Source organism: Mesoplodon densirostris, chromosome 12 (genome assembly GCF_025265405.1).
Source record: "Mesoplodon densirostris isolate mMesDen1 chromosome 12, mMesDen1 primary haplotype, whole genome shotgun sequence".
NCBI classification, from domain to species: domain Eukaryota; kingdom Metazoa; phylum Chordata; class Mammalia; order Artiodactyla; family Ziphiidae; genus Mesoplodon; species Mesoplodon densirostris.
The window spans coordinates 26267803-26277169 of record NC_082672.1 but is presented as its reverse complement, the minus strand read 5'-3'; the positions used below and the strand labels follow the sequence as shown (position 1 = coordinate 26277169).

The following is a 9367-nucleotide window of genomic DNA, read 5'->3' as shown; positions in this document are numbered from 1 at the left end:
AAAAAATAAAAATGGATAGATCCCGAGGACAAATGGTGAAAACAAAGCTATACAGACAAAATCACACACAGAAGCATACACGTACACATGCACAAAAAGAGAAAAAGGGAAATATATATATATGTCTTTGCTCCCAAAGTCCCCCGCCTCAATTTGGGATGATTTGTTGTCTATTCAGGTATTCCACAGATGCAGGGTACATCAAGTTGATTTGGAGATTTAATCCACTGCTCCTGCGGCTGCTGGGAGAGATTTCCCTTTCTCGTGTTTGTTCGCACAGCTCCCGGGGTTCAGCTTTGGATTTGGCCCCGCCTCTGCGTGTAGGTCGCCTGAGGGCGTCTGTTCTTCGCTCAGACAGGACGGGGATAAAGGAGCAGCTGATTCGGGGGCTCTGGCTCACTCAGGCCCTGGGGGAGGGAGGGGTACGTTGTGCGGGGTGAGCCTGCGCCGGCAGAGGCCGGCGTGACGTTGCACCAGCCTGAGGCGCGCCGTGCGTTTTCCCGGGGAAGTTGTCCTTGGATCACGGGACCCTGGCAGCGGCGGGCTGCATAGGCTCCCGGGAGGGGCGGTGTGGATAGTGACCTGGGCTCGCACACAGGCTTCTTGGCGGCGGCAGCAGCAGCAGCCCCAGCGTCCCACGCCCGTCTCTGGGGGCCGCGGAAAGCCGCGGCTCGCGCCCGTCTCTGGAGCTCCTTTAAGCAGCGCTCTTAATCCCCTCTCCTCGTGCACCAGGAAACAAAGAGGGAAGAAAAAGTCTCTTGCCTCTTTGGCAGGTCCAGACTTTTTCCTGGACTCCTTCCCGGCCAGCCGTGGTGCACTAACCCCTTCAGGCTCTCTTCCCGTGGCCAGCCCCAGTCCTCTCCCTGCGCTCCGACTGAAACCCGATACCCGAGCCTCAGCTCCCAGCCCCGCCCGCCCCGGCGGCCGAGCAGACAAGCCACTCGGGCTGGTGAGTGCCGGTCGGCACCGATCCTCTGTGCGGGAATCTCTCCGCTTTGCCCTCCGCACCCCTTTTGCTGTGCTCTCCTCCGCGGCTCTGAAGCTTGCCCCCTCCGCCACCCGCAGTCTCCGCCCACGAAGGGGCTTGTAGTGTGTGGAAACCTTTCCTCCTTCACGGCTCCCTCCCACTGGGGCGGGTCCCGTCCCTATTCTTTTGTCTCTGTTTTTTCTTTTGCCCTACCCAGGTACGTGGGGACTTTCTGGCGTTTTGGGAGGTCTGAGGTCTTCTGCCAGCGTTCAGTAGGTGTTCTGTAGGAGTTGTTCCACGTGTAGACGTATTTCTGATGTATCTGTGGGGAGGAGGGTGATCTCCGCGTCTTACTCTTCCGCCATCTTGAAGCTCTCTCTCCAGTAATATTATTAACATCAGATGAAACTTTGGAGTTGGTGGCCTGACTGTGATAGCCCACAAGTAAGGGCTCCATGATTATTTCCGATTTCTGAGATTTAAATTACTCATTTGGGCATAAAGATATACACAACTTATAGCATATGGGGTTTAGAAATAAGTTTTATACCCTTTCTCCATGCATGAGGAATTTGTATACCAACTTTAGTCATCTTCAGATGTGTGCACCCTGTTCTCTTATAATTTTGTAATGCTTGTCATGACCCAAGTAAAAACTCTAAAATAAGTCCTTGTTTTGCTAATAATATCATTACCACATTAAAATGCTTTTACTACTCTTCCTCCCAGAAATTACACACACACACACACACACACACATACACATGCATAATATATATATAGAGAGAGAGAGACAGAGAGAATATGAATTGGAGGAGTCCTCAGAGGGAAAGACTGGATTCCTATTATATATGAAGGGTATATTAATTTATTCTTGGTGCTTCTTTGTAACTCATTCTGATAATAAATTACCTAAACTAGATATTTCTTGTAAAAATTCTCTAGTCATTTTATAGAAATGTATTGTAGGAGAATCTTTTAAAATGTTATATGGTAGGCATTTTCAAATGTTGGTCTGAGTATACTATTCAGGAGAGATAAAGCCACACCCTGCAGTTTTTATTTATGTCTCTCCAACCATGGCATAGTACATTTTTATGACAAATCCTAAGTGCTGTTTTTCAAAAAGCTGTATCATACATTTTACTCACATATTGCTATCTGCTAGTGTTTATAAACATGAGAAATTGAGCCATGTCACATTCTTAGAAGTGTTGTAGCAATTGTATTAAATTCTTGGGGAGAAAATAACATGGTTCCCTCTTTTAGAGATTTCCCTGAGATTAAACAGAAAGTAGCTAATGATGAAACTTAAGATTCTGATGGTAGTGTTCTCTTTAAGAAAGAAGGCCCTAGAATTTCAATTGGAGGGTTAAAAAATGTCAATGATACTTGCTTCTGACAAATTAAATAGGGATGAGGTTAGATCACTTAGTTATGCTGTCTAACAGGACGGAGAGAAAAGGCAACTTTGATTTATTGAAATGGCTGTGGAACCCAAATAAAAATTTTACCGCTGAGCAAGTAGAGTGTCAGGACTGTAGATAATGAGGAAGAAGGTTTCTCTGAAGATGCATTACCTTTGAAATGGATTAGTAGATGGCAGGGAGCCACTTAATATTTAGGTTAAATACTTGTTCGCTTTGGTAACATTTTTCCCGTGGTGTGTACCATTTCCGTAAATGCCATGCAGACTTCATAGGAGCCAGGTACATAACTAATGATACCTCTGACTAGAGCAATTAGGAGTTTTTTTCTCCTTCTTTCGGATGGATAATCTTTAGTGATGTTATTAACTGGTACAGCTGGCTGACTCTTCAAAGAAAGGAGGGAATTGCGGCTGGACTTCGGCCTCTGTAAGCGTGTTAGAGATGTGAGCATCCTGTCTGGGGGCGGGGTGGGGCAGCCGGCTTTGTTGGTAAGAAAGGATATGACGCTGGATACTGAGCAAGCATTTGATGAGCGTTCTGTTATTGGACATCCTATTTTATGTGAGTCTTTAGATAATATAATTGAATATGGTGGAATGCTTTACATTTTCAAAGGAGAAATGACAGGGGCCAATTACTTAACACTTATTATGCATTAGACACTCTGTTAAATACATTCACACTAAGATCACACAGCTAGTGAAATGGCAGGACCAGTATTTGAATTGTAATTCAGCCTAGGCTCAAACCTGTTTTCTTAAACAGTAGGTTACCTTGTCTTCTAAGCCTATCCTGAAAGACGTAGATGGTTGTCATTACTATCTGCATTTTACAGATGATTGAATAGAAAAGATCCGTTACAGGCTAATAAGGGGCAAAGCTAGGAGTGGCTCAAAGTCCTGTGTGTTTTCTGTATCCTTCCATGACAGTGTATTTGCTCACTAGTTCTGTGAGCTAGATTCAAATGTAAAGAAAGAATCCAAGTCTCTTTCCCGTCAAATTAGCTCATGGCTCTGGGTGTGTGTGTGTGTGTGTGTGTGTGTGTGTGTGTGTGAGATAGAGTTGGGGGAAGGAAGAGAATATCATTGAGGTATTTTTATATTTTATAACAAAAGCCAACCAAGCATCTATAGAAAATGTAAAGGGGAGAGACTGGTGGAGAAAGAGCTTACTGACTATAGGGCTGCTAGACCTAAGCTTCGGGATTTCCATTTAGAACCTGGTCCTACACGGTACCAGCATGGCAGTCACCGCCTTGGTCTGAGAGTAAGAAACAGGCCAAATGGAAGGACCATTTCTAAATATCCTCTCAGTAATGTTTTAATAGCAGAGTCTTTTTTTTTTTTTTTTTTTTTTTTTTTTTTTGCGGTACACGGGCCTCCCACTGCTGCGGCCTCTACCATTGCGGAGCACAGGCTCCCGACGCGCAGGCTCAATGGCCATGGCTCACGGGCCCAGCTGCTTCACGGCATGTGGGATCTTCCCAGACCGGGGCACGAACCCGTGTCCCCTGCATCAGCAGGCGGACTCTCAACCACTGCTCCACCAGGGAAGCCCTAATAGCAGAGTCTTATATTTGGACCATTTACTCAAATGGTTAGTTTTTATATCCCTAATTCTGGGCATTTGAAGAGTGCCTTATGGAAGGAATGATCATTAGTAAAATTTGAAGGGGAAATGGTTGAATTGTCCTGCCTTCTCATAAGCAAGGAGAAATCCCTTCTTAGTCTAAAGCTACCAACTTAGAAGATTTGCAGCAATCTCTGATATGAACAAAAAATCTGGTGTTTGATGAAAAATGTTTAATTTAGAATGTACCATTATTGGAGGTTAGCTACATGCTTACATATTATTTCAATACTTAATGCAGGGAAGTATCTAAATCGTGGTTCTGTGAACTAAATGGTTCTCAAATAGTCCTCCCTCTTCCTGCTGCTAAGATCAAATGTTGATCATCTTTTTCCTTTGTGCACATATAGAGAAAATTCTCAGTTTTCCTCCCAGGCTTCTTTACCCTTTGGTATGACTGCATTAGACAGACAATAAAAATATATGAAAAAGTCAGAAGCAAACAATTGAAAACTGAGAAAAGTGATTTTCCATTAAATACTTTATGCATTATTTGTTTACATGAAGCTATTTTCATCTTATCTATTAATTTCCCTTTTTTTAAAGCAAGCACCACCATTTTCAATGCCATGCCCATTGAATACATTTGAGAGCAACTCTTCTAAGTATTTTTAAACTTTTCCCCACGATTTTTGTTAAAGCAAGTATAAATGCAGAGCCCTGCGGTATTTACTGTGGATGTTCTAGAATTCCTAGAGTGGGGAGATCCTCCAATTTTTTCACTCATTTACTCCACAAATACTTGATCTCTTCCTGTCCGGCACTGTGCTAGGCACAGAAGATCCTATGGTGAAGAAAACAAAAACAGACAAAAAAAGAATCTTTGTTTGGAGGCTAGTGATGGAGATAGAAGTCAATGAAATAGATAAATACATGTGAACTGTGATAAATATAAGGAAAGAAAAATTTAGAAAAGTGTATTTATAATAGACCCTGCTGGAGGGCAGATGAAGAGGACAGAGAAGGCTATTCTTAACAAGTGACGTTTTTGTTTTGTTTGTTTTTTTTGCGGTACGCGGGCCTCTCACCACTGTGGCCTCTCCCGTTGCAGAGCACAGGCTCCGGACGCGCAGGCTCAGTGGCCATGACTCATGGGCCCGGCCGCTCCGCGGCACGTGGGATTCTCCCGGACCGGGGCATGAACCCGTGTCCCCTGCATCGGCAGGCGGACTCTCAACCACTGCGCCACCAGGGAAGCCCAAGAAGTGACATTTTTAAAACAAATAAGATCGAAAGCATAAGGAAGAATCAGGTAGGCAAGGATAGGGTTGGAGAAAGGGAAGAAAGGAAGGCTGTGTTAGTTAGGACTCATTTCAGCTGAAACAAGGCAGAAATTTGTTTTTCTTTTGCACTGCCTTAGGCCAGTATTGGCTGAACCCCATTATCAGAGACTCTTGTATCTTGGATTATGTTTCTCCAGCTTGTGAAACACAAGGGCTCCCCGTTTCCTGCCAGAATGTCTACATTCCAGCCAACTGGCAGGAGGAAAGTGGTGCAGGACACTTCTGCTTCTCTCCCATTGGCCAGGACCCAGTCATATGGCAGCAGTTGTAAGGAAGGCTGGAAAGTGTAGTCTTTATTTTGGGCAGCCATGTGCCCAGAATTCTATTCTTGAAAAAGACGGGGGTAGTGCTCAGAGAGAGCTGGCAGTCAGCCACCATCACTTTTCACGTGAGAATCATAGTCTGGTTTCTTTCCCTCAGTTAGAGGCAGCTGGTGCATCATCCCCTCCACCACCTGCTGCTTTTTTTTTTTTTTTTTTACTTCACTTTCCTCAGAGGAAAGGGATGATGATGCATTCAGAGAGGTATGAGGTTAGCTAAGGCCGTGGCTTATTCAGGGTAACTGCATATGCTGTGGCTTATTCAGGGAAACTGCATATCATAATTTCTCCAACTAGTTAGTCCTAAACTCAACTCAGGCATAGTGGAAAATTTCACTAGTTAGTAAGTGAAAACTAATTATATATTGTTAGTATTGTTTTTATCCCTTTGGTGCCTAACAGAGCATCTGGCATATGCCTTACTAATTGCTTGCTAATTTAGTTACTGACTAATGGAGAGAGGGAAACACATGTGGTGGTTTCCAGTGGCCCACCAGGATAATTGACAAAAGAAGCCAAACGCAATAATCTGAGTTCAAAGATGAGAAAGATCAACATGTATTCACACTTTAGAATTAAAGTAACCTCATACATAATCAGATCCTTCTTTTTATATGTAAATTGAAGCTGGAGTGGTTCAGTTACTTTCTGGGCTTACACAGTTGTTGTTAGCAAAGTTGCTTTTTCAGTCATTTGTGTTTTTCTGGAAAGGCATTGTAACAAGGCTGGGAGTTGATCTGCTTTTTGGCTGTGTGGTTTTAGAAGAAAACTGCATCCTCGTTTAACTGCAAGGCAAATATGAGTAATATGGCTTCTGAAAAAGAGTGAAACATAATGAGAGACTAGAAATCTCTTAGAGTAGATAGGAATTCATTGAGGAAACTTATAAGTGGCCAAGTGTGTCTAGGAGAAAGAATGGCTTTGTGTAACTGTCCTGTGAAACAGTCTTTGGACTCTATTGTTTTTAAACTTCTTGTCACTTTTCTTCTTTTCAAAATACCTAGTAGTAGAGTGGTAAGAGCACAGCTTCTCAAGCTAGAATGCCTGGTGACCTTGGGAAAGCTATTTATCTGCCTCAATTTTCTGATCTGTAAAAAGCAAATAATATTAATATTATTGTTATAGTGACTCTTAAATGAGTTAATATAAAAGAAGTGTCTAGAACAGTACATGGCATAGGGTTGGTGTTAGCTTTCATTTTTTAGTTGTTAGAAAAGAATATGTATAGCATGATAATAAAATGAACACCTCTCACTCAAATTATGAACCAGAACATAGAAGTACCATTGCTTTATGTGTTTCTTCTTGTCTCTTTTCTTCCTCTATAGCCCCTTCCTATACAGCCTATAACAGGGTAATTTTCTTCTATAGTAAAGGAAGGGAGTAAAGAAAAGAAACCATGTATATTTCTGATTCCTGAAAAGGGACCTCATCATATTTACTATTGTTGAATTGTAGCTTCCTTGCTTAAAAGAAGAATTTTGTAAATTATATATCTGTTATCCACCTAGATATATTTAGGGTCCTAACCAATAGCCACGATCCCATGGTCTACAGAAAACATCCCACCATTTATCTGTGCAAATAAGTTCCTATTTTGTCCTACTAGGCAGAGTTCATATGATTTGGATATTCTACAAGAGTTTTATAATTATTAAATGTTTAACATATAGAGAATCAAGTTGTCTTTAGCCCTTTATAAACTGTCTCAAGAGGCTTTGTTGGTCATTTCTCTAAGCATTGAGTATAAAACTATCAAAAGCCTCATGCGTATATAGGCAGACAATCTGAGATGAGGCACCCATTCTGTGGAGACTCTCAGAGGGGAAGAGAGAAGGAGGTGTAAGGGTGTTATCCAGAACACACTGATGAAATTAACTTATTAAAAATCTAACTGTGAGATTAGGTCAAAATAAATTTGTTACAGTTAAACTAGAAAAGATAATTCATTGGACTTTTTAATTTTTTTTTACTTTATTTCATTGTCTGTGAATATATCTACATTACCAACAATACATAAAACTTTATAGTATTAAAAGCAAAACGAAGACAAGGATTTATAATCTAATAGGAAAAAGATAAAGATGTGCACAATTACCATAATTCAAGATAGTTGTATATGTTGTAGCAGAAGAAAAGTTCAATGGGAAAATTCAGAAGGAAAACCCACATTCAACTGGGCAGATCAGCATTTTAAGGAGGGGATACTGTTTGAGTTGGACTTTGAAAGGTGTTTGGAATTCCGTTCTTTTTATATTGGGAGAGAGGCTGGGCATTCTTGGTAGAGGAAAAGTCTTGGAGATGGAGAAGCACAGGGTGGAAACCCGGATTAGTGAGGGATAATGGTCGATGAGCCTGAAGGGGATGTTGAAGCAGATTCTGGAGGGCCTGGTTAGAGTAAGTAAGGAGCCGGGAGTCTGTAGAGATTGGGGGGTCTTCAGAGTAGCAAGAAAGTGACATGTTCAGAGCTGGGTGTTAGATGTTGAAGGTGGGGGGAGGGGAAAAGGGTTTTGCAGGATGCTTGGAGGATCAGCAGAGCCAAGTCAGAGGCACTGGCGAGATGGCTTATTGTGAGGTTGGAGGGGACAGGAGGGGTGCCCCGCAGCTGAGTGCAGAAAAGTGCAGCTGAGCACGCTGAGGGGATTTGCAGTAGCTGGTGATTGGCGGTGGCATAGGTGGTGAGTAGGTGAGAAGGGGAAAATCCAAGATGATTTCAAGACTTGGAGCTGGAGTTTCTGGCTGAATGATGGATTTTAAGGGGCTAACTCAGGAGAGAGATGGTGAGTTCATATTGTCAGATATCAAAGAATTACAATATTTTAAAAGAACAAATACAAGGAGTTTCACATTACAGGCTTTCCAAATAGAAAACATTCATTGTAGATTTCATCACTGTGACTGACTTCTGTATATGCGTTTCTAATCATATCGATTTATGTGTTTACAGTTACATTCACTGTGTATATATGATTATATTTTTTGCTTTTCATTTAACTTTAGCTTATAAGCATTTCCCACACGGCTATATTTATCCCCTCACAGATAATTTTAATGGTTGCATAATTAAGAATTTTAGAGCAGGAAGAAGTGTTAGCTGTTTACCATGTTGGAGACTTAGTGTGGTTTATGTGATTTTCATGAAATTGCATATATCATTTCTGATGTTTATAAGCTGAAATTAAGATTTGAAACTTGGGAGAAATATTGGCTCTTGAAATGCATTTGTGAGGCTTCTAGTTAGAGGTAAGAGTTATGAGATTTTGCCAAGGAAGAGGGTTTAGAGGGAGAAGATAAGAAGAATAAGAACGATTGGATTATTTGTTCAAGCGAATTAGCTAAGTTCAAGTTCATTATAATTTAATATTTACATATTTTTTCTACAGATATCACTGGTGTAATATTTCCTAGAATTAGGTGCTAAGGGCACATCTGATGTATATGTTGAATATTAAACTTATTACTAGTGGCAACAAATAAAGGCCAGGAAAGAACCTGAGACATGACAATAAACCAATAAGTAATTTGCAATGTTTTCCAAACTGGGGACTCATGAGCTCTAGAAAAATCTTCTACTGACTAAAAAAACCTCTCAGAATAGCTATTTGCCAGAATTTGGGCAAGTTGAGCCAGAAAGTGATTTCTGTAATTACCTGTCACCTCAGCCTAATGTAAATCAATTTAAGTCACAAGTGGTAGACGTTTCATGCACTGAAATAATTTGATTCATTTTCTTTGGAT

The 9367-nt window shown here is 41.5% G+C and overlaps 1 protein-coding gene across 1 annotated transcript in view; it reads left to right on the top strand.

The window, feature by feature from the left end:
• The first annotated feature begins 1102 nt into the window (after positions 1 to 1102).
• The window catches only part of ARFGEF3 (ARFGEF family member 3), a 127346-nt gene continuing 119081 nt past the window's right edge, over positions 1103 to 9367 (top strand). The window contains exon 1 of the mRNA XM_060114612.1: positions 1103 to 1184. The gene's annotated coding sequence lies outside the window, so the exon portion shown is untranslated. The remainder of the gene's footprint in view (positions 1185 to 9367) is intronic.